Here is a 24,752-nt window from a genome sequence, read left to right on the forward strand (position 1 = left end):
GAAATTCTATAAATCTCCAATTCACCCCCTCTAGTCGATATAACGCACTTTCAAGTTGGTAGGCATGGTAATTTTGGCACCTTTGCATTCATTCATGCCAAATTTCTTCACGACATCCTTGAGATATTTCTCTTGCGAAATGAAGATGATGTTGCATTGTTGACGAATTTGAAGCCCTAATAAGAATTTCAGCTCCCCCATCATTGACATTTGATATTCTTCACCCATCATGTAGGCGAATTCGTCATTTTAACGTTTGTTAAGAAAACTAAAGATGATATCGTCCACATATATTTGGCACAGAAATAGTTCATTATTAGATGATTTTGTTAAAAGAGTTGGGTCGAGTGAACCGGGTTTGTAGCCTTTCTTCACTAGGAATTCCTACAATATGCCATACCACGCTCGAGGGGCTGGCTGGATGCCATAGAGGGCCTTGTTGAGTCTGAAGACTTTGTCAGGATGCTTTGGGTCTTCAAAACATGGAGCGTGAGCAACATATACTTCTTCCTCAATCTTACAATTGAGGAATGCAATTTTCACATCCATTTGATACAATGTGATGGTTAGCATAAGCAAACAATATACGAATAACTTCAAGTCTAACAACAGGTACACAAGTTTCAGCAAAGTCAACTCCTTCAACTGTGTAGCCTTGGGCTACAAGTCGTGCCTTGTTCCTTACTACCTGACTATCTTCATTTTGCTTGTTTGTAGATCCTCTTAGTACCGATGACATTGTACTTGCGACGATCAGGCTGCACGGCATGTTCCAGCACATTGTTGAGCTTGGATTGATGAAGTTCTTCTTGCATAGCTGGAATCCACTCAGGTTCCATGAAAGCTTCATAAACTCTTGACGGTTTTGTGATAGACACGAAGGAAGAATGTCCACAAAAGTTAATCAAATGTGAAGCTTTTAAGCGATTGAGGGGACTTGGCGCATTGATGTCATCGAGGATTTTGTCAATCTGCACTTCATTTGCAATCCTTGGATATGCGGGTTGAAAACTTTAATCCGCTTGGGGAATTTAATCTGGAGCAATTTCCTCAGGTGCACCAGCCCGGATTTCTTTTGTTGTTTGGAATGACTTCTTCAACATGCGGTTGTTCTTCAGTAGGAATGATATCTTCAGTAGCCTTGAGCTTAATAGCTTCCTTAGGAGGCATTTCATGTAGCACAGGGGGCAGGTCCTCTCTTTGCGAACCATTAGTTTCATCAAACCGCACATCTAGAGTTTCAAAAACTTTGTTGTGGTAGTTTTTAAAGACTCTATAGGTGTGTGATTCCTTTCCATAACTAAGCATAAAACCCTCATGTGCTTTCGGTGCAAATTTTGAACTGTGGTGAGAATCCCTAATCCAATAACTTGCACCGAAAAATTTCACATAACTTACATTGGGTTTGTTGTTAGTGAGGAGTTCGTATGAAGTCTTCCTGAGTAATTTGTCTAGATACCATGTTGATGATGTGGCAGGAAGTGGTGATTGCGTGAGGATAGAAGCAATGATGAGTATGATATTCTTCAAGCATAGTCCATGCGATCTCAACAAGAGTCATGTTCTTGCGCTCCACGATGCCATTCTCTTGAGGAGTATAAGGGGCAAACAACTCATGAGTAATACCAAGGTCATCAAGCCGAGTATTCTCGAACTTTGTCCCATTGTCACTCCTCATGTCCTTGATCTCGACGCCGAAGTTTGTCAAGGCCCTTGTGGAAATCGTTTGAAGACTTCCTGCACTTCCGTTTTGTAAACGATAATATGTACCCAAGTATACAAAAATAGTCGTCAACGATGACAAAGCCATATTGAGATGCTACATTGGTTAGAGTAGCATAATGAGTAGGTCGAAAGAGCTCCATATGAATCAATTCAAAAGGACGGGTGGTCGTCAGGATAGTTTTCAAGGGGTGCTTGGATCTGGTCATCTTTCCAGACTCACAAGCCCCATAGAGATGATCCTTGAGGAATTTGACACTTTCGATGCGAGTGACATGCTTGTTCTTCGCCAGTGTGTGCAGATACCTCATACCTGCATGACCAGGTCGTCGATACCATAGCCAGCCCTCTGAGGATTTTGCAAGTAGACACGTGGCCGGCTGTGAGCCTGTAGAGAAATAACAATGTACAAGTATCCTCTCCGAAAGCCTTCGAAGACTTTGGATTTGTCAGATTCCATGATGACTACGCATCGATATTTGCCAAAGATGACAATCATATCAAGATCACAAAGCATTGAGACTAACATAAGGTTAAACCCAAGGGATTCGACAAGCCTGACTTTGTCCATGCGTCGGTCCTTAGAAATAGCCACCTTACCAAGTACCAATACCTTGCTTTTACCTTTGTCTGCGTAGGTGATATGCTTCAGTGGTGATGGGGTCAGTTGGATATTCATCAATAATGTTTTGTCATGAGTAATGTCATTTGTACATCCACTCTCAAGAACCCACTCCATGGTTTTGGGTTTCTCATTTGTATTCGTACAGATGAATTAGTACTACTTACCATCTCATATACTTCAGAGTGAACAATATAATATCAAATTCATCATAATTGAATTTCATCACATAGAGTAGAATTAAGACATAATGAGGACGTGTGAAATGATAAACATTTCATCATGATTAGCTTGCATCCTTTCAAGCATTTCCTCACGTCTCCAGAAAATTCTTCAAATGATGGTATTCATGTGGAGACATGACCTACGAAAGTGATTTGTTCAATTTCTTCACCACCGACATCTAAAGGGGTGTCAAAGATTCCATCATCCTGCGAGCACCATAAGAAAATGGAGGAATTGAAGCTAATGCACTTCGTTTCACAGGAGGGGTTTAGAGCACTCAAATGAATAAGTAGAGAAAATCTTCGAGGACTTATGAATATAGTGATTTGAGGAATAGTGCACATGCTCATGTACCTTGTAGTTTACCTGCATATCAGAAGCATTAGTGCGAGTACGAGTAGAGTTTTGACCATATGAGGAATTTTATCCTAATGAAGACTTTGGTCCACTTGAGTAATTTGATATGGGGTTCCTGTCATTTACGGGTGGTGTCACGAGGACATTCACCAGAAGACATTCCAAGCTGCTCAGGTTTTGGGAACCCAGATTTTCCTCAAGGGTGGTCCATTCCAGCAGTTAGCTTCAACATATCTAGAAAATACTTCACCATTCTGATTTTTGAACTGTTTATAGTTTGAGTCAAGTGACTCATCAGAGGAATATGAAGTTTCAAATGCAAAACCTGATAGAGTAGATGGATCAACAAGAGGTCCTTTTGCAGCAACTCATGAGGCTTTGGGATACTGCTCAGGTTTCTAGTATGACCCATTGACATTCAATTGCCTCTCAAATGCAATACCCTCTTTCCTACGGTTTGTGTTCAGAATCTGCTTTTTGAGCACATCGCAAGGGTTTGATGCCCTTTGAGGTTTTTCTAAATGCCTATCAAATACAATTCTTTCAGCGCTGCATTTTCATCGGTGACATATGTGGTTTCCTCATGTGAAGAATTTGTAACCACATATATAGTTGAAGAATTTGTAGCAATAGAAGAATTTGAAATTTCACGTGAAGAATTAGCAGATTTGCATTCGATACATTTCAAGCATGGTGGAATGAATTCTTCCTGAGCGGTATTGATCTGTTGAGCAAGCTAAGAATCATTTTCAATTCGAGGATCATCATGAGACTCCCTTAGCTTCTCAAAATCTTGCTTTGTTTGAACAAATTCATAAGAAAGCTTCACATGATTGGCCAAGAGGATGACATGATGATCCTACATATTATCAGACCTAGACTGAAGACTTTCGACATCATCAGTCAAGATTTGAGTCCGATCCATTTCCTCATTCAACAAGTCAACACTTTTGTCTAGCAGTTTGTGAAGCTTTTCAATAGTAGTTTGTTGCTTAGTGGCAATATTAGCAAGCTTGTAGCAACTGTGTTTTTGATAGTCATCAGGTTCACAGTCATTAGAGTTAGAAGAGGATGTGTGGCTAGATACCTTTGAACCTTTTTCCATGAAGAAATAGGTGGGAGCAAAGTCGTCATCACAGTCACCTGTGTTGTTGACGTTGTCATTTTCTTCGAGGTCGAAGATGGATTTCTTGACGAATGTGATAGCAAGGGTTAGGCTTGCTACACCACACACTGACTCCTCTCCAGAACCTTCCTCTTCATCACATTCTTCAGATTCTTCCTCAGAATCCATTTCCTTGCCAATAAGAGCCCGAGCCTTTTTGAAGCTATTCTTCTTGTGCGATGAGGACTTTGAAGATGAGGAGTTTGAAGATCTATTCTGTTTCTTTGAGTCATCAGAACTGTGATCCTTATATTTCTTATTCTTTGATTCCTTCACCCAGCGAGGACAGTCAGCAATATAGTGTCCGGATTTCTTGAATTTATGGAAGGTTCTCTTTTTGTAGTCTTGAGATGAAGAATATGATTTCCACAAATCTCCTCTTGAAGACTTTGTGAACTGGCATCGTCTTGATAACTTCTAGAATTTCCTCACGAGAATAGCAAGTTCCTGACCAAGTTCTTCAGGATCACCAAGGCTGCAATCAGAGTCCTCTTGTTCACATGAGGAAATAACCTTTGCCTTCAGCGGACGAGGTCTTCCATAGATTGATCCATAAATGTCTCTTTTCTTAGCTTGTTGGAATTCAGGAGTATCGAGTCTCTCAAGAACATCAGCAAGATCTAGTGCCTTGTAGTCTCTTCATTCTTGAGTCATCAAAACAAGTGTATCGAATGAAGAATCAAGAGATCTCAGCAGTTTCTTCACCACCTCATGGTCAGTCATGTCTCTCGCTCCAAGAGCCTGTATCTCATTTGAGATATCAGTGAGGCGATCAAAGGTTTCCTGGCAGCTTTCATTATCAATTCTCTTGAAGCGGATGAAGAGATTGCAAAGAACATCAACTCAAGAGTGATGTTGAGTGGACACTCCTTCAATTACCTTGTACGTACTTTCCCAGATGCTTTGTCGGGGCCAAATAACTCACTCTTACATACCGACCCTTTCTTAGATGGCTAGAGATGATATTCTTTGCTTGAGGGTCGAGTTGCTTGAATCTTCACATCAGGAGCATTGATAGTTTCGGACACAGTGGAAACACCTCTTTCCACAATACACAAGAGATCGTTGCCAATTGCTTCAAGGTGCATGCACGTATTGTTCTTCTAGTAGGGGAAGTCCTTCGCTTCGAAGGTAGGACAACCCACAGTTACCTTGATCATACCTATGGTGGACATAACTAAAAATCCAGGTGGTTAAACCAAAATCACACGTAACAAGGGAGTACCTCGCTCTGATACCAATTGAAAGTGCGTTATATCGACCAGAGCGGGGGTTGAATAGGCGATTTCTATTAATTCGTCAGTGATGAAATTCCTTTGAGGAAAGTCCTCAGTCACGAAATGTGTGTAGGGGAATAAGTACTCAAGTAAGTGTGCGGAACAGCAATAACATAGTCTTCAGAGTGAAATGAAACATTCGGTTTCCACAAGTAGCGTGTTCAGGATATGCAGGTGAAGAACAAGTTCAATGAAGAATTTGGGGTGAGGAAATTGACAAAGTCTCTAGTCAAGTTCTTCAAATAGTAAAGATCAAAGTCATCAAAATACAACTGAGGAAATGATAGGGTCGAGGAATTAGAACCAGGTGCTTGATGAAGACAATGGTTTGATGACCCACTTCCAATTGTTGTGACAGTTGTACGTATGGTTTGGAGCAGCTTGGTATTTAAACCAAAGGACACACAGTCGCAGGACACACAGTTGTTACTGTATTCTCCTTGAGGTAGGGACACACAGTCCTCGCCCAACACTCGTGGTAAGTCTTTAGGGCAGACTTCCGAACCCTCACAAACTTGGTCACCGGGTGATCCACAATTCACTTGTGGACGCTCTAGACATGACGCCTAACCGTCTAGAGAATGCACAGTCCTCAAAGGTAACAAGCGTCGGTTGCACACAAGAAAAGTGTCTTCAGTGATGCTCAATCACTTTGGGCTTTTTGGGTTTTGGTTTGGATGTTTGGGTTTTTTCCTCACTGATGAATTTCTCTCAAAGTCTTTGACGAATGGGTTGCTCTCAAATGAAAAGTGTCAGTTTCTCTCGCGGAGCAGCCAACCAACTAGTGGTAATGGGGGGCGGCAATTTATAGATGGGGAGCAATCTTGACATGAATTGACATAAATGCCCGAGTGATATGACCGTTATGTGCATAAGGTCAGGGACAGCTCGCGCGGAGCGTAGCAACGTTCGGAACGTTTCAACTATGAAAGTCCTCATGTCCCTCATGTTCCTCACTTGTAGGTAATTCGCACTGACGAAAAACCTAAATCCTGAGTTAGAGCAAATTCCTGAGAGACCAGAAGATCTTCGTCTCTGTTACCGAAGAATTTGAGTAAACTGTTGAAGATTTCCAAAGACTTGACTCAAAGGGTTTCTATGCGTATGCTTGGAGATGAGCATCACATGGAAACATTTCCTTAGTTTTACCTCAACCCCCTTTAATAGTACGGTGGCCCTATGACACAAAATACATAAAATGAAACTACGAAAATGAAAGTCTTCACGCTTCAAAGTCCTCACATCAATTTCTTCACGGGCACACCAATTTCCTCACTTTCAAAGTCTTCGAGGAAATACCAATGTCTTCAGCCAAAGACATACATTTTTAGGGGTCGATAATCTTCGAATCAGTCAAACTCCTAAGTGATTTATAGAGCCTATGTACACTCACAAACACATTAGTCGCTTAACCTATAAGTCTTCAATACGCCAAAATCACTAAGGGGCACTACATGCACTTACACACCAACCACACACACACGCGCCCGCGACATCACTTAAATATTGTTCTTAAAATGTGTATAAAACTTTCTCAGAATGGGTTGAAAGTTAGCGTGTGGTCTTAATTTAATATAGGTTGACTGCCTGCCAAGTTTTCTCGCATTCAAAGGTCGGTTGATACACAAACCATTAAACCTATAATGGCACTATAGTGGGATAAACATGAGATGTTTTCGGTTTATAAAACTCTACGAGGTCCCAAACCCCCCTCTCATATCATCCCAACCCCCTACAAATCCACCTAGCCCAACCTACCCTATCACCATGCCCGGAGCCATCCGATAAGGGAAGTTACCCCTGCTATATACCATAACGCTAGTTACCCTACTATATAAGGGAAGTTACCCCTGCCTATTTGGAACTCTAGCCCTCTCCCTCGATTTGCTCGCCACCCTAATCAGCCGCCGCCACCTCTATAGGCCTGTCCTCCCACCTATAGCATGTAGGGCCCGTCGAGCCCATCCTCCGCTCCAAGGAGTTGGAGATCCCCGCACCTACAACAACTTGAGGGAAAGAGGCCCTCGATCCCAAGCCCCGACACCTCAAGGCCATACCCGTGTCACTGCCCCTCGCCGGTGTCTCGACGGAGACTGGTCAGACCTCCACCCCTCACCTCTCTCTCTCGTTCCCCATCTCCCTCTCCCTACTGCTCTCTTCTCTCTCTATTCCCCCGTGCAGAGCTGCCATGGATCCAGATCCGCATGCCATGAGCTCGCGTACCTCCATGCTGTTGGGATCCGACCGAATCCGCTTTCCCACGTCATTTCCTCGTTGCTAGTACTCGTCCTCACTCTGCTTAGCTATCGCCGTTGTCGTGCATCCCTCGATTCGTTAAGGAGTCAAGGAGGACGTGAAGCGTTGACCTGCACCGCGTCGTTCGCGAGGTGGGGCCTCCTACGTGTGAGTTTGCCAAGACCAATGCTTGGGCCACAACACTCACCTCGCGCAGTGCCAAGGGCTCAAGCAGGCGCCGGCGTCCTAGCGTGTCAGGCCTCGCACCAACTGGGCCGAGTTCGCATGGTGAGCACACCACCAAATCCCATAATACCTCACCCTATGCACTCTGTAGCTATCTTGCGCTCGTGTATGTTAGGCCCAACAATGTAGAATTCGGCCCATGCACCGTTTTTTACATGAGTTTGAAAATTAATCCAAGACATGCATAATTTTAGAAAAATGCCATTATTTTGCATTGCTCATAAATATTTAACCACGCATTGGAATTAAACATGTCCTATATGAAAAACGTTTAGAATTTTGTGCAGATTCTTAATATCCCACTTCCATGCGGGATAAAATTTGTTAAATTTCTATTTTCATGTAATTTTCTTAAATGTCATAATCTTGCATAATTGTTGAGTATTTTTCCAAGTAAATACCCACATGTTATATATGATTTTGGGATAAAAAATCCATAGAATCCATGTTTGCAATTAGTTTTGTCACTTGAGCAGGTTTGTGTCTATGTTATTTTTGCAGTGATGCTCTTTTCTTATTTTTGTGTGATTTAATCCATGCATCATATAAATTTTTGTATAACATGAGATGTGCCCTTTATGGTGTGTACTAGCCCCTATTATTTTTGTTTTCCATGAAAATCCATATTTAGATGCTATTTTCTTGATGCCAACATGCCACAAAAATGTTGATGTTTTGAGGGTCCAAAATAATTCTAAGTCTAGAATCTTCTATATTTTTTTGCTATGATTCAATGTGAATTGCAATTAATCTGTAGCCCCTTTGTGGTCGGTAAAATGGACTGAATTGTAAGGTGTGTTATACTCTATTAGTTTGTGCCATGAGTTTTCAAGTATAGGTTTTGTATCGTAGTTATTTTTGTTGTCAAACATTTCAATCTGATAAAACCATGTTGGGTGGATGCTAGCTATGATTGTGTGCATAATTAGACCTTCCTAGTAATAAATGAAATGTAGTGCAACATGCCTACTACCCTGGTGTAGATTTTCATGCCATTATATCTCCTGTAGCATATGTTTTTCATGCTGTCAATATGCCTACATAATAAAAGTGCTATGTTAAAAAAATGTTATTTTCACTAAGTCCGAAACCGCATTCAAGTAGCTAACTTGTGAGCTCATTTCCCAGGGATCTATGCTTCTATCAAATATCATGTTATGAGATAAGTTGTTGTGCATCATGTTAACTAGTGCGCCATGCTGGGAGCTTCAGCAATCGTGCCTTCCCTAGATGAAGCTTGATGGGGAGCTCGTCACTCTGCGAGTTTAGCACCTCAGTGCCGTCCCTGGTTGTCAAGCGGGCTGCACCATGCATAATGACCCACCTCGTGTAGGAAGGACCTTTTGTCTTTATTCCTCTTGCCTCCAGCAGCAGAAGGCTCTGGTGAGTCATTGAGAGGCGTGCTGCGCTTAGCGGCGCGCTTCCCGGATTCGTCACGAATCTTATCGGAGGTCTTGGACTTGCTCTTGGCTGGAGCAGATGATTTGTCGACAGACATTGCAATTGCCTCTTTGTAGATCTTGTGGATGCAAAGGACTGAGTCTTTCTTGTCTACATGGATGGTGATGATGCTCATTGGCCTCGACATCTTGAGTGTGTCGTAGCCATGGTGGGACGCTACCATGAACTTAGCTAGTGTGGGACGACCCAAGATTCTGATGTGCGGTAGTAAAATATTGGCAACATCGAAGGTGACCCTCCGTGTCCTCAAATTGAGCTCGCTACCAAATGTGACTAGAAGGGTTTTCTTACCCTTCGGCTAAAATCTTTCCCCGCCCACTCCTTGGAAGGAACCCGTGGGTTTAAGATTTGAGTCAAGGATTCGCAGCCGCTTGGTCACATCGGGTGATATTAGGTTTAGGCCGACATTACTATCCACCAACATCTTCGTGTCAGTGAGGTTGCAAAATGGTGGTGAGACCAGTAGCGGCACGCACCCGACCGCGGTGATACGATCAAGCTGGTCCTCATCGTCGAAGATGATGGGAGTGTTTGACCACTTGAGGGGCTTCCTTGCTCCTGCCGCTAGCTCCACTGCATTGACCTCGCAGACCATTGCTTAAGCCGTATATGGGACGAGTGAAAAGATGCGCCTCCGTCGATGCATATAGCATCTATAGCCTTCTGAAACTCCTGCATGTCAGATTCCTCTCCATCCTCATCATCTTCACTATCATATTGGTAGTCTTGGCATCTGGCAGGCTTCTTCTTATGCTACTTGGCCTTGTCGTGGCGTCCACCTCGGATGCTGCGGTTCTTCTTGTCGGACCCAGCAGCACCATCTCAGCCCTTCTCCTTGTCATGCCTATCATACTCTTGCTTCTGTTTCTCACCAATCTGTTCTACTTGGCAGCACTCGTTCATGTCGTGGCCCTTGGTGAGGTGGATCTGGAGTATGGCTTGCCGATCTTCTCGCCTGTTGTGGACTCATTGTCTCTGGAGCACACGGCAATGTCCTTGTCGGTTTCCTCAGATTTGGCCTTCTTGCGAGTGTTAGGCTTGCCGAAGCTCTCAACAGCAATCACTGCCTTTTCCCTTGCCTTTCTTAATTCATTTGCATCTTGTATCAAAGGAGGCAAGCGCATTCTTGTTGTCGTCAGAGTCGACCTCTGCGCCAGCCTCCTCCCCACGTGTCTTGCTCCCTGATCAGTCTGCGCACACTTGTGGGACAGAGCATAGAGCTCGGTGACATCCTTGACCATGTTGATGCTCATCTCCTCACGCATGCGGCGATTGCGCACGTTTGTGCGGAACACATCGATCACCGCAGCAGAGTGGATGTCCGGGATGTTGTGTTGTACGCGACTGAACCTCTGGATGTACTTGCAGAGGGTCTTGTTGTCCCACTTGGGAGAATGTGCAGATCACTGGGCTGCCCTGGGAACTTGTAGCCCCATGGAAATCCCTAACGAAATGGTTGCACAGATCTGCCCAGGAGGAGATGGACCCTTCCGGCAAATTCATCAGCCAGCTCCTCACGTTGGGTTTCAGTGCAAACTGGAAGTAGTTGAATAGCACCCTCTCGTCTTGTCCCTCGGCAGCCTGCATAGTGATGGTGTAGATGCCTAGGAAGATCCAATGGACGGATGTTTCCTTTGTATTTCTTTGGCAACTTGAGCTTGAATGCCCTTGATATGTGGGTCAACAGACTCACACAGGTCACGGGTAAATGTTGGGCATCCCACCACTTAAGTTAGGCTACCGCGCGCCTTGGGCGCGGGCTCGTCGATGATTGGATCCGCGCGACAATTAGATTTGCGACGCGTTTCGCGTGCCTATCAATTGTGGTGCGGCATCCTCCTTGCGCCAGTCCTTCAAGATTTGGCGTTGTTCTTGTTTGATATGTGGCTCCATGGAGGCCTGAGACACTTCGTCTTGCATGTCTGTCTCGGTATCTTGCTGCTGTCGTGGGGCCGATTGCACAGCTTGTGCTCTGCCGGGGTCGAGCCAGGCACTGGGCCGTGAAGTAGCCGTGCATAGCGCACGCGAGGAGACCGATGCGTGTGGCTTGTACTTGTTGGAGAAACTCAATAGGCTATATATGGTTCCCCTCCACTCCTCCATCATCTCTGGCCCACGCGGGAAGTTCAGTAGCTGGGCCTGCGTTAAAGCTTCCCCCGCTGTTATAACGTTGGACGAGGCGAGGCGTGGGTAGCACTCTTACTCTTGGGAGTGCTACAAGGAGCACTCTCCCCCGCCATCATCAAGCACCGACTCTCACCAGGGGGAGGTGGATGAGCCTGGCCTTGCGCCTCCTACACAAGGGTATCTCCCGCGCACTACCTCATGTCTTCTACACAACTTCTTCTTGTAAAATCGTGTTGGGCCTCCAAGCGTAGAGTTTTTTTAGGATAGTAGAAAATTTACCTCAAGTGGATGACCTAAGGCTTATCAATCCATGGGAGGCGTAGGATCAAGATGGTCTCTCTCAAACAACCTTGCAACCAAATAATAAAAATTCTCTTGTGTCCCCAACACACCAAATACAATGGTAAATTGTATAGGTGCACCAGTTCGACGAAGAGATGTTGATACAAGTGTAGTAATTATAGTAGATATTGATTTTTGTAATAGGAACAATAAAAAACAGCAAGGTAGCAAGTAACAAAAGTGAGCATAAACAGTATTGTAATGCTTCAAAATGAGGCCAAGGGTCCGTACTTTCGGTAGTGCAATCTCTCAACAATGCTAATATATGTGGATCACATAATAACCCCTCAACGTGCAATCAAGAATCACTCTGAAGTTCCTATCTAGCAGAGAACATAAGAAGAAATTGTTTGTATGTTATGAAAACACCTCAAAGTTATTCTTTTCGATCAATCTTTCCAAGTGTTCCTACTAAGATAAAAAGTTATCCTTTCCGATCGATGTATCCAAGAGTTCGTACGAAAATAAAAATATTGATACAAATCAATTAACCCTAATGTCACCTAGATACTCCAATGTCACCTCAATTATTCATGGGCTAGTTATACGACATGCATCAAACAATTTCAGATTCTTCATATTCAATCCAACACAAAGAACTTCAAGGAGCAACCCAAAATTTCAATCAGAGAACATAGTATGAAAATGTGCATCTACCTCTATGCATAGATTACCCCAATGTCACCTCGGGAATCCGCGAGTTGAATGCCAAAACATATATTAAGTGAATCACTTGAATACCCCAATGTCACTACGGGTATCCGCATGCAAGACATACATCATGTGCTCTCAAACCTGAATATTCAATCCAACATAAAGAGATCTTAAATTGAAAGACTCAATTGATCACAACAATAGCATGGGACAAACACCACATAATCCAACTATATTAATAAGGCCCATGGTATATAAAGATCATGAAATCTCAAGAACACGAGAGAGAGAGAGAGAGAGAGATTGAACACATAGCTACTGGTACAAATTCTCACCCCCAAGGGTGGACTACTCCCTCCTCGTCACGGCCTCCGGGATGATGAAGATAGCCACCGGAGATGATCTCCCCCTCCAACAGGGTGCCGAAACGGGCTCCCAATTGAATTTTCGTGGCTATAGAGTCTTGTGGCAACGTAACTTCTCATCTAGGGTTATTTCTGAAGGTTTCTCTATTTATAGGATTTTTGGCCGTTCGAATCACACCAAGATGGACAACGAGGTGCCCACTAGGTACCATGCCATGCCAGGGGGACAGGTGTGCCCTGGTGCCTAGTGGGTAGCCTGGGCCTCCTTTGGTTTACTTCCTTGGTCACCTGGATGTCTTTTGCGCAGAACAAAATTGCCAAAAGGTTTCATAACATTTGGTCTCCTTTTGATATTGAGTTTCTGCGAAGTAAAAAACAAGCAAAAACAACAACTAGCACTCGACACTATATCAATATGTTAGTACCAAAATATGATATAAAGTTGCTATAAAATGATTGTAAAACATTCAAAAACAATAATATAACAACGTGGAACTATCAGAAATTGCAGATACGTTGGAGACGTATCAGCATCCCCAAGCTTAATTCCTGCTCTTCTTCGAGTATGTAAATGCTAAAAAACAGATTTTTTTTTGTGGAATGATGCCTAACATGTTCATCATATACTCTTTTCTTTTGAAGCATGGAAATTTGGACTTGAATAATTCAAAGCAATAGTCTATAATTTGACTTGAAAACTTTAATACTCAAGCATATCAACAAGCAACAAAGTCTTTTGAAAATATCGATGCTAAGGAATGCTACCCCTAGCCCATCATGCTCAATCATTGATCCATTCATGCAACACACCCAAATATTAGCTACATCCAATGCTAAAGTATGATAATAGTGTTCCTTAGCTGGTGCTTCATAAGAGAATATGGCGACACAAATTGAAAATGAAAATTACATCAAGTAAACAGATAGGCCCTTCGCACATGGAAGCCGACATTTGTAGAGGTGCCAGAGCTCAAAGTGAAAAATTTAGAGAGAAAAGATTTTGGGTGGTATGCTTTTCTTGTCAGCGGAAATGACTAAAAGTTTCGAATATCTCCCATGCTAAGCAAATCATAGGTGGTTCCCAAACTAAAAATAAAGTTTATTCCTTTTCCATCATTCTTTCACATTCCACGGCTAGCCGCATCCACAGGTACCGTCCAAACCAACAAATTCCACGGAATTTATTGTGTGACAACATAAAATAATTTTTTGTTAGTATTTTGGGACTGGGCATACCTATTACTGCCATACTCTCATGCAATAACAAGTGAATAAACACTCATCTTGATAATAACCTGTTTAACATGGAAGATATTGGACACCCCTTGCCATTTCATGAGACGTATGTGCACACAAAACATAAGTTTATTTTGAACATTATAGTTGGCACATACAAATTTACTTCGAGCCACATTGAAATACCGCATATAGGTAGGTATGGTGGACTCATTTGGCACAATTTTGGGTTTAGGATTTGGATGCACAAGCAACATTCCCGCTTAGTGCAAGTGAAGGCTAGCAAATAGATTGAGAAGCGCCAAACCAAGTAACGAAAACTATCATAAGTGAACTTTAAACATAACTAGCACCAAAAATGCAAACAAGTAGGATGCAATTTTGTAGCATAATTATTGACTTAATGTGCATGCATAGGGAATCACAAACCTTGGCACCAATATTCTTAATAAAGCATAATTACTCACCAACATGACTCATATGCTATTATCTCCATATTGCAAAGCTATTACAAGGAATCAAACTTATCATATCCAATTATCTATACAAAAGTTATCTATTATATCTCCCCTAGATATCTATCACGTTGGGACCAATTTCATTTAAATCAAATTGCCATTGCTAATAGCAAGATCTCAAACAAATATAAGTGAAGAACAAGATCGGAAGTTTCTTTAAAATTTTCAACTCTCAAATAATATAAGTGAAGAAAGAGATGATTTCTTCAAAGTTTTTACTAACTCTTAAAATAATCTAAATAAATCATGAGATCATATTTCTTCAAAATAACAACAACATCATGCTAAAAAGATATAAGTGAAGTGCTAGAGCAATTCAATCAAACTACTCCCAAAAGATATAAGTGAACATCAATGAGTAGTAAAACAATTAAGTAGATATGTGATGACTCTATATGAATAAAAAAATTCAGATCTGATATTTTATTTCAAACAACAAATAAAACAAAATACACTCCAAGAGTAGCACATATCATGTGAACAAATAAAAATTTAGGCTCAACATAGGCTAACAGATATTTGTTTGATGAAGAGAGGTGGTATGCATAGCATCCCCAAGCTTATATTCTTGAGACTTCTTGAAATATTTACTTGGGGTGCCTTGGGAATCCCCAAGCTTGAGATTTCGTATCTCGTTCAATCCTCTCATATCCTGGTTTCACCTATGTCTCAAAATCTTCATCCACACAAAACTTGAAAAGAACTCGTGAGATAGGTTAGTACACATAAGAATAAATCAACACTTCATATACTCCCAAGACAAGTTGCATAATAATTTCCAAACATTAGGTACTGTATACTATCATTTCCAAAATGTATACCTACCGATATAAGCTACGGAACTATAGGATAACTAGATAACAAAACTATGGTAGCAATCTGTCCAAACAGAACTGTTTGTAGCAATCTGTTTAAAACGTGTACTTTTGTATCTCCAGAAATTCTAAAAATTTAGGACATGATAAATAATTTGTATGACATCAGTACGTAACAATTTCAGAAATTTCCACATTCCAATAAAATTTGATAATTCAAATACCACGTCATAAGTTTCTCTTTTTGTGCAACACACATCACACATGTAATTCAAGCATTCTAAAGGCAATTCTTGGAAGTTTTTTTTGAAAAAAAAGATTATGAATAACATCTAAAAGATAAAAACAAAATGAAATGACTCTCCAAGTAAAACACATGTCATGTGACGAATAAAAATATAGCTCTAAGTAAGATATACCGATAATGTTGGGGATGAAAGAGGGGATGCCTTCCGTGGCATCCCCAGGCTTAGACGATTGACTCTTCATTGGATATTACCCTTTGGGTGCCTTGGGAATCCACAATATTATGTTATTGCTACTACTTATTCACCTCATATCGGTATCTCACCCAAAACATGAAAACTTCAATCACACAACTTTACGGAACATTGTGAGATGTGTTAGTAGGATAAAGATACATCATTCACTTAGGTACCTTAAGACGAGATTCATAATTGTTCTCACATAATACTATTGTATTCTATAATTCCCATAATTTAAACTCAATATAAGAAATGGAACCACTAAAACAAGCAAACTATGCACGCAAACCAGAGTATGTCAAAAATACTACAGTCTGTGAAGATCTGAATGAAAACCATACTTCCCTGGCTCTAAAAATTACGAAAAATTAGGAAAACACATATAATTTGCATACCAAAACTTACTAATAATTTCAGAAGTTTTTGACACTCTAGTAAAATCATAGAAATTCTGCACTGGCGTAAACTTTTCTGTTTTTGCACAGAATCAAACAAGCAAGTAGCGACACTATCCCAACGGCTTTACTTGTCACTTTATTGAAATAAAAGCTATAAAATATGGTTAATACAGTATATTAATCATGTGAACACTCAAAAACACAAACGGTAAATATTGGGTTGTCTCCCAACAATCGCTTTTTAATGCCTTTTAGCTAGGCATGATGATTTCAATGATGCTCGTATAGGACTAATAGTTGAAACAAGCAAGAGAGAATCATGATTCACATGGCAAGCACATTTAAGTCTAACCCACTTTATATGCATAGGGATTTTTCAACCAAACAATTTATTGCAACAATAATCATCTTGCATATGAAGGCACAACAAGCATGACTTCAAAACATTGAACACATAGGGAGGAAACTTGATATTATTGGAATTCCTGCAAGCATATGTTTCTCCCTAATACTAAGTTTTAGTAGCATAATGAAGGAATTAAACAATATAGATATCAACACATCATCGTTTTCATGATGCACATGCCTAGAATTTTTATTACTACCTACACAAGATAAATTCATATCATTCATATTAGTGGGAGCAAAGTCAAGAAAATAAATATCAGGAGTTACTTGATTGATATAATCCATGTGAAAATTAAAATCATGATGACAATTTTCATGGTTTTTATTACTCTTTATAAAATACATGTCATCACCATGATCATCCCGTTGATATAACTATCCCTCAACGTGCATGCGGAGAACATAAGAACAAATTGTTCGTAGGTTACGTAAACACCTCAAAGTAATTCTTTTTGATCAATCTTTACAAGAGTTCGTACTAAAATAACAAGTTATCCCTTTCGATCGATCTATCCAAGAGTTCGTACTAAAATAACACCATTGGTACATATTAATCAACCCTAATGTCATCTAGATACTCGAATGATACCTCAAGTATTTGTGGGATAATTATACGACATGCATCATACGCTGTCGGGATCCCGGTCCTAAGCCATACGACTCCAGCATGTACACATCATATCACTTTGTGGCCTCACGCACGGTAATCACCCAGGTTGCCACCTTACCTTGGCCGGGACCGTTTGCGTCTTTTGGCTCACGTATATGACTGTGTTGCCAGCAATCATATGTCAAAGAACCTGGGTCGACATGGCTAGTTATGAACCCAAGTGGCACATCCGTACAGGGACAGACATACATAACCCAGCAAGGCATGTGTCGGTCATCAGCGAGTGTAGACGAGTCGTAGCAAGCTACAGGGACTCCATTACACCGCGTGACATTTCCCCGTGGGGACAGACACAACAACCAAGAAGGATACATGCCGGTCAATCAATGTGTCCGGAGCAGTAGCAAGCTACCAAGGCTCGGTGGAAGCACAAAGAGGCATTTCCCGGTATGGAGTACTACTCAAGGCACACAATTAGGTGTCGAATCCCACACATACCAATGCATTGCAAACATACACACAATATGCACAATATGTGTAGATACAACATGGCATCACAACATAACTCTACAACACATCATTTATTTAATAGACTCCGAAGAGCCAACATAGTTTAATGTTACAAACCAAAGGGGTCACATGACCCAACATTCAGAGCATACAAGCATCAAGCGGAAGTTACATGTCTGGGTACAGACATCTACTAAAAGCGGCTGGAAGAGCATAAAAGCTACAACGACCCTACCATAGGAGCCAGATCACTGTTTGGGTTCCCAAACTAAACCATCGATGTTAACGTCAAGAGATAACGTAGAGAGAGCGGCGTCTATTCTGCAAAAATGTGAATAAGCAACAGTGAGTACGAAGGTACTCAGCAAGTCTTACATCAGTGCTAACTACATATGCATCAAGTATCAATGAACGGAATTTGTGGGGTTTATTGCAGAGAAGCCAGCTTTGACCTTTGGCTAACCTATTCTGCAACAAACTTTTATTATCTCTCTCGTCTCCTTACGAGAGAGCGCACACGAGTCCACATAACCACCACATCAATACACCACCATGAATCCTCTCTCGTCATCCTACGAGAAAGCCATCTATAGCACTCACACTTATCTGGACCATTTTAGAGTAACCACTAAAGTTATCTATGAACCATGTAAGTATCCAAGCAGTCCATAACCGAGGACGCGGCTATTCGAATAGATAAATACCCTGTAGGGTGTACTTCGTCACACATGCTTCCGCCACGTATCGCCAAGTGCACATAAAAACCAGCACCTCGGCAACCTTCAAGCGGAAGCCCAGCAAGGGAGTTGGCCACGGACGTTAACCTGCTAAGACTCACGCCCAAGACAGTCGCCTATCTGAGTTGGAACCCATAATGGAAGTCCGGCCGAGGTTTCCAACATGGCCTCAAACGATGTGAGCAGGGCCCCAAGCCGGTCCCGACTGGGCCGTTCATCCACTTAGTAGGCCGTGCCACAACCTATGAACGTTTCGAACTACTGCGACTTCTGGACTGAGAACAGGGTAGTTAATAGGCCGAGAGGGGTCGAGTTACCGGAACCCAATCTGCGTTAGTAGCTAGTCTTGGAACACCAACACAAGATCTCGGGTCCTAAATGCGGTGGTAATGAGACAACCCACCATGTACTCCTACATGGCCTCTCATCGCTACCTTTACCAGAACAGTTTCACATCTTTAACTCTCACCAATAGGACATGATCATTCCATTACATCATTCCGATGCTCGGACCAAACTCAACCTAAGCGTAGCAAGCGTAACAGGGTAAAGCACATATGGCTCAACATGTACCAGGTATGCTAGGTTGCATTGGTTTAGCTATTTACTGTGATCAAAATCAGGTCATGCAGAGGAATAGGTGCAGCTATCATAATACAACTATCCATTGAATCATTTTGTCCTATTGCATAGAAATGAGAGCAGGAGCGAGAGAATAGGATTTTGTCGGAATGTTCAAAGGGGTTTTGCTTGCCTGTTGATCGGAAGAACTCAGCTATTCTTCGATGTCGGTGATAACTACATCTCGCAAGGTCTATGGACAGATCAAACGAAAGAAATTAATCACGGCAAATGCTTAACAATGATGCATGAGCATGGCAAGTTATCATGATGCTGATTTCATCTAATGCAAGTGATCATAGGTTGAAAGAAGTTTATTTGATCTATATAAGTCATTTTCAAAATCCAATTATATCATTTATAAGCCTATTGTGAATTTGTCATATTCAACAAGGTTAAGATGTCCAAGCATGTGTATAAATGCCACCAATGGATTCCTTCCATTTTTCTGATACTTCTTCATATATAAATTATTTCCATCAGAGTTATATTTTAATTTCTATGATTTTTACAAGTTTCAACAATTTTCTGGAATTAAATTAAATCAGAAACTATTACTGCGTCAGGCTGATGTCATGCCTGCGTCAGCAGGTCAACCAGCCGGGTCCAGGTCAACCTGACCAGTGGGGTCTACTGGTGAATGACCTAGAGGCTAACCCCGCGCTGACCCGCACTAAGTGAGGTTTGACTCACTAGTGGGGCCCTGTGTCAGCGTCTGTGGGGGGGGGGGATTAGCGTGTTAATGGTCGGCCACGTTGACGCCCACCGGAGGTTGGTCGCCGGCGACCAGACCCGCGGCGGAAGCTCGCCGGAGATGGCCTAACCGAGGCTACAGGGCCCTTTTGGCATGCGGTTTGCGGCTACGGGACGCTGGTGAAACGGCCGATCGAGCAGGGGTAGCAGGAGGGGCTGGAATCGCCGGAGAAAGAGCCGGCGACGAGCTCTAGCGGCATCCAGAAGTGGAGCTCGACGGGGAGGTAGCTCTGGAGGTTCATTCGCGCTAGAGAAAGAGGGGAAAGACTCGAGGGCTCATAGTGATTCCGTTTCTGGCATCGGCGGCGAAGAAGGGGCGACGGTCCGACCGAATCGACGGCGGCGGCTTCCGGTTGCCGGAGAAGGAGGAAGACGTCGATGCGAGGCTGCAGGGGCTCTGGTGCTCGGGCTTGTTGACGGTGAGGAGCTTCTTGCCGAGGCAGAGCTAACGAGACGGTCGGGGTGGCGAGAGGTGGCCGGAGACGAGCTAGAGATGATCTTGAGCACATCGGCAATGGCGGCGCGAGAGAGAGACAGAGAGCGAGAGGAGAGAAAGAGAGCAGGGGAAGGAGAAGATAAAAGGGAGACGGCCTCGTGCTGGCGCGGTGGAGGCAGGAGGAGACTCCACGCGAGCAGGAGGTGGCGAGGGCGCCGTGCCTTCCTTCTCCTCTGCCTTCTGGCACGAGGAGGAAGACGACAGGGAGACGCCCCCCTCTGGTGGGCAGGGCCAGGAGGGTGGCGACAGGTAAGTTTTTCTGTTTTTTTTTTCATTTCTCTTTTATTTATTTCTGGCATTTACTTTTAGGATTTAAAATATATAGTTTGACAAAATTTAAAACCCAAAAATGTTATTAGGTGACACAGACAATAATGTCCAATGCCAGATAAAAGTTTCAACATTTTTGAAACTTTAAAATAGAAGGAACCAAAATAATTCCATTCCAAATAGCTATTTAGTCAACTCAAAAATCCTTTTTTAAAAGTTCCTGTGACCTAGAATTTTGGTTTGACAATTTTACCTTATGTCACTACTTTGCCAAGTTTTTGGAACATTTTTCTGGTTCCATTTAAGGGATTAAATTTTATTGCCTTCTTGTCATTTGATCAAAACATTTGGGGCTTTGATCACTTACTATTTAAACATCAAAGTTTTTATAATGCATGATGAATGCTTGGCAAACAAATGAAAGCTAGCGCTGTGACATACAATTTCAGATTCTTCATATTCAATCCAACACAAAGAACATAAAGGAGCACCCCCAAGATTTCTATCAGAGAACATAGTTTGAAAAGGTGCATCAACCCATATTCATAGATTACCACAATGTCACTTCGGGAATCCGCGAGTTGAGTGCCAAAACATATATCAAGTGAATCACTTGAATACCACCAATGTCACTACGGGTATCCGTGTGCAAGCCATACATCATGTGCTCTTAAATCTGAATATTCAATCCAACATAACGAGATCTTATAGTGAAAGACTTGATTCATCGCAAAAATAGCATGGGAGAAAGACCATGTGATCCAACTATACTAACAAGGCCCGTGATATATCATGATCATGAGATCTCAAGAACACGAGAGAGAGAGAGAGAGAGATTAAACACATAGCTACTAGTACAAACCCTCAGCCCCGAGGGTGGACTACTCCCTCCTCGTCTTCGCCTCTATCGGGATGATGAAGATGGCCACCGGAGATAATATCCCCCTCCTACAGGGTGCCAGAATGGGCTCTCGATTGGTTTTTTGTGGCTACATAGGCTTGCGGTGAAGAAACTTCTCATCTAGGGATATTTCTAGAGGTTTCTCTATTTATAGGATTTTTGGGCATTAGAATCACGCCAAGATGGGCCATGAGATGCCCACTAGGCACCAAGCCTCGCTAGGAGGGGCAGGAGCGCCCTGGTGCCTAGTGGCAACCTGGACCTCCTCTGGTTTGCTTTCTTAGTCTTCTGGATGTCTTTTGGGAAGAAAAAAATCTCCAATTTTTTTGTGACATTTGGACTCCGTTTGATATTGATTTTCTGTGAAGTAAAACACAAGCAAAAACAACAACTGGCACTGGGCACTATGTCAATAGCTTAGTCCCAAAATATGATATGCATTTGCTATAAAATGATTGTAGAACATTCAAGAATGATAATATAACGCAATGGAACAATCAAAAATTATAGATACGTTGGAGACGTATCACCGCGCCACGTCATCATCTCGCGGGCGTGATGGAGGTCTGGCTGTAGCCGCCACTTCTATAGTCGCGAACATGGCAGCGACGTCTCCCTCGGCCACCACCGACGCATACTGTGCTAGCAAGACAGCGGCGTCCCGGCCACAATTCGCGGAACCTCCGTGTGGGATTGTGGCTGTGTTCACCGATGGGACGGATGTGTTGCCTACCCCTATCCGCGTTGCCCGTAGCAGCCAGCGTGGGCAGCTTGGACATCGAAGGGGAGGCCACCAGGCCACCCTTAGTCTTCTTGGGAGCCATGGGAGTTGATCAAGGCACGCGGAAATACCGGTGAAGATACGTGCATAGGAGATCCCTCTACCTAGCACGCAAAAGATGTCGCTGGGGAAACGACAATCTATGGGGCCTGGGAGCCCCCTTTATGGTTCTGGAGGGGGTACAGGTGCGCGAAGAGCATCATTCGAGCAGATCATGCGCGAGGGATTATATAGGTCTGGGTCACTCGGGAGCATAAAACTCTACATCCTGTTTTGGTGCTAATTTATTAGGCAGGTTCAAGTACTCGAGTGCAACGACCCGACGAGGATGCTCGAGAGGTGGAGCTATGCGTGCAATTGATTCGAGTGTCAACCCTTCTAAATGTAGCAATGGACCTCCTGTTATAGAATAAGGGGTTACCATAGTGGTGATAACGGTCTTTTTACTGGGTGTACAATATGTTCTGAAGTGACAGGGACTCCTTGTCAGGATAGGTAGTGGGTAATGCCTAACTCTGACAGACTGGGATAGGCACATTGAATGCGCTATGAGGTGGCGCGGTGGTGACGTTCCCACACAAGGATTGCCTCTCTTTCTGCGCCTTCCACCCAGCTACCTCGTATTCTTCTGCCATGCCACAGGATAGGTATCATTATGACAGGAATGGGCCAGCTATCACGGCCGCGTGCCCCTGCCAACTCCACCTGCCCGCTCAAAACTTCGGCTCATGTAGAAAATAAACCCTCTTGTGAGGTCGAGCAGTAGCTTGGCGGGTTGTGGTCTTGCTAGGTGGCGTAAGCGGACGACTGCACAACTTTGTGGGATTCTTGATGTCCTTCCTTTGTTTTGGTCTTGGTCTGCCAAGGGGCTTGGAGTAAGCCCCGACAAGGAGTTGCCGGCCTGGGGTTCGTAGTTGCCCGTGCCTAAGTCCGGGGTACCAAGGACCCCATTTCGTAGTACACCGACAAATCCTTTCTAATTATTTCGAGGTTCTCACCTCATCAAGTTCTTAATTTGTACTAGTGCAATCTCTCTTCCTAAGCAATCGTTTCAACGGTGTTTTATTTTGGGTCGGCCGATACGTCTCTGTCGTATCTACTTTTCCAAACTCTTTTGCCCTTGTTTTGGACTCTAATTTGCATGATTTGAATGGAACTAACCCGGACTAACGTTGTTTTCAATAGAATTGCCAAGGTGTTGTTTTTGCGCAGAAATAAAAGTTCGCGGAATAACCTGGAAATTTACGGGGATTTTTTGTGAAATACATAAAAATGCTGGCGCAAGAATCAACCGAAGAAGTGGAGCGTGGAGCCCACAAGCCCACCAGGCGCGGGCCCCCCTGGCCACGCTAGCAGGCTTGTGGGGCCCACGTTGCTCCACCGCCTCCAATTCCAGCTCATTTAGTCTATAGCGACCCGACTGAAAACGAGTCAAGCCTTTGTGTATCTGTGCCATCCCTGGATCAGTATGCTGGCACACACAGTACATCAATGTATATATCAAAGTGCAATCACATGTAAATAGCGTAAAACTGATATATACCTTAAATATCTCAGCAGAAACAGTCAAGGGAGTGGAATCCCAATAAACACCAACGGCAGGTTGAGTGCAGACCAAAATCCTGAATCGTACTCTTACTAGTCGAAGAAAGTATCTGCAACATAAGACGTTGCAGCCGTGTAGGTCAGCATATTGAATATGTCGGCAAGTCACAAAAGAGAGGGGTAAAAATATCATCTATACTATATGCAGATATGGCAGGTGGGGCTGTAAGTTTTTAGCGAAAAGCAAGTTTTCTCCTACATCAAGAGAGGGTTAAAAGCAAAATTTTACTACGTTGTTGGTTGTTAACGAGATGGTTCCGCCAACCAATTATCGTACCCGAGTTGTCAATAATTCCCACATCATTATTAAATTGTGTTGAGAGTTCTCGAAAATTTCAATGCCTTCGGCTCAAGTTGTCCATGACCGTGGACACGGCTAATCGATCAGGTTTGGGTACTCTGCAAAGTTTTGCAAACGTTCCCCACAAGATTTGATCACCTACGGGTATGTCCTCGCACTTCAGGCTGTTTGAAGACCGGATGATCAAAACATGGTATTTCAACGGGTCCCTCTGATCTCCTGTCGGTGCCCATCCAATCCTACCATTCTTCTACATCTGCTAGCACCGCCTGTCCATTGTCGCCGCATTGTCCAACCAAGACAAAGCCCATAATGACTTGTGGCTGTGCGGGTAAGCCTTGGGTCTTGAAGCCTCCGTCCATCTCTTCGAGCCTGGGTGAAGCTTTTCGCAAGATGTCATGGCACTTCCCCATGCATCCCGGGTCGTCCACTGGTTTCTCCAGGGAGCCCATCCAAACCGTCCTTCACCCAGAGTTGCATTGCATCACTAGGTCTTGAAAAGTCTTGAC

Source organism: Hordeum vulgare, chromosome 2H, assembly GCF_904849725.1.
Source record: "Hordeum vulgare subsp. vulgare chromosome 2H, MorexV3_pseudomolecules_assembly, whole genome shotgun sequence".
NCBI lineage: Eukaryota > Viridiplantae > Streptophyta > Magnoliopsida > Poales > Poaceae > Hordeum > Hordeum vulgare.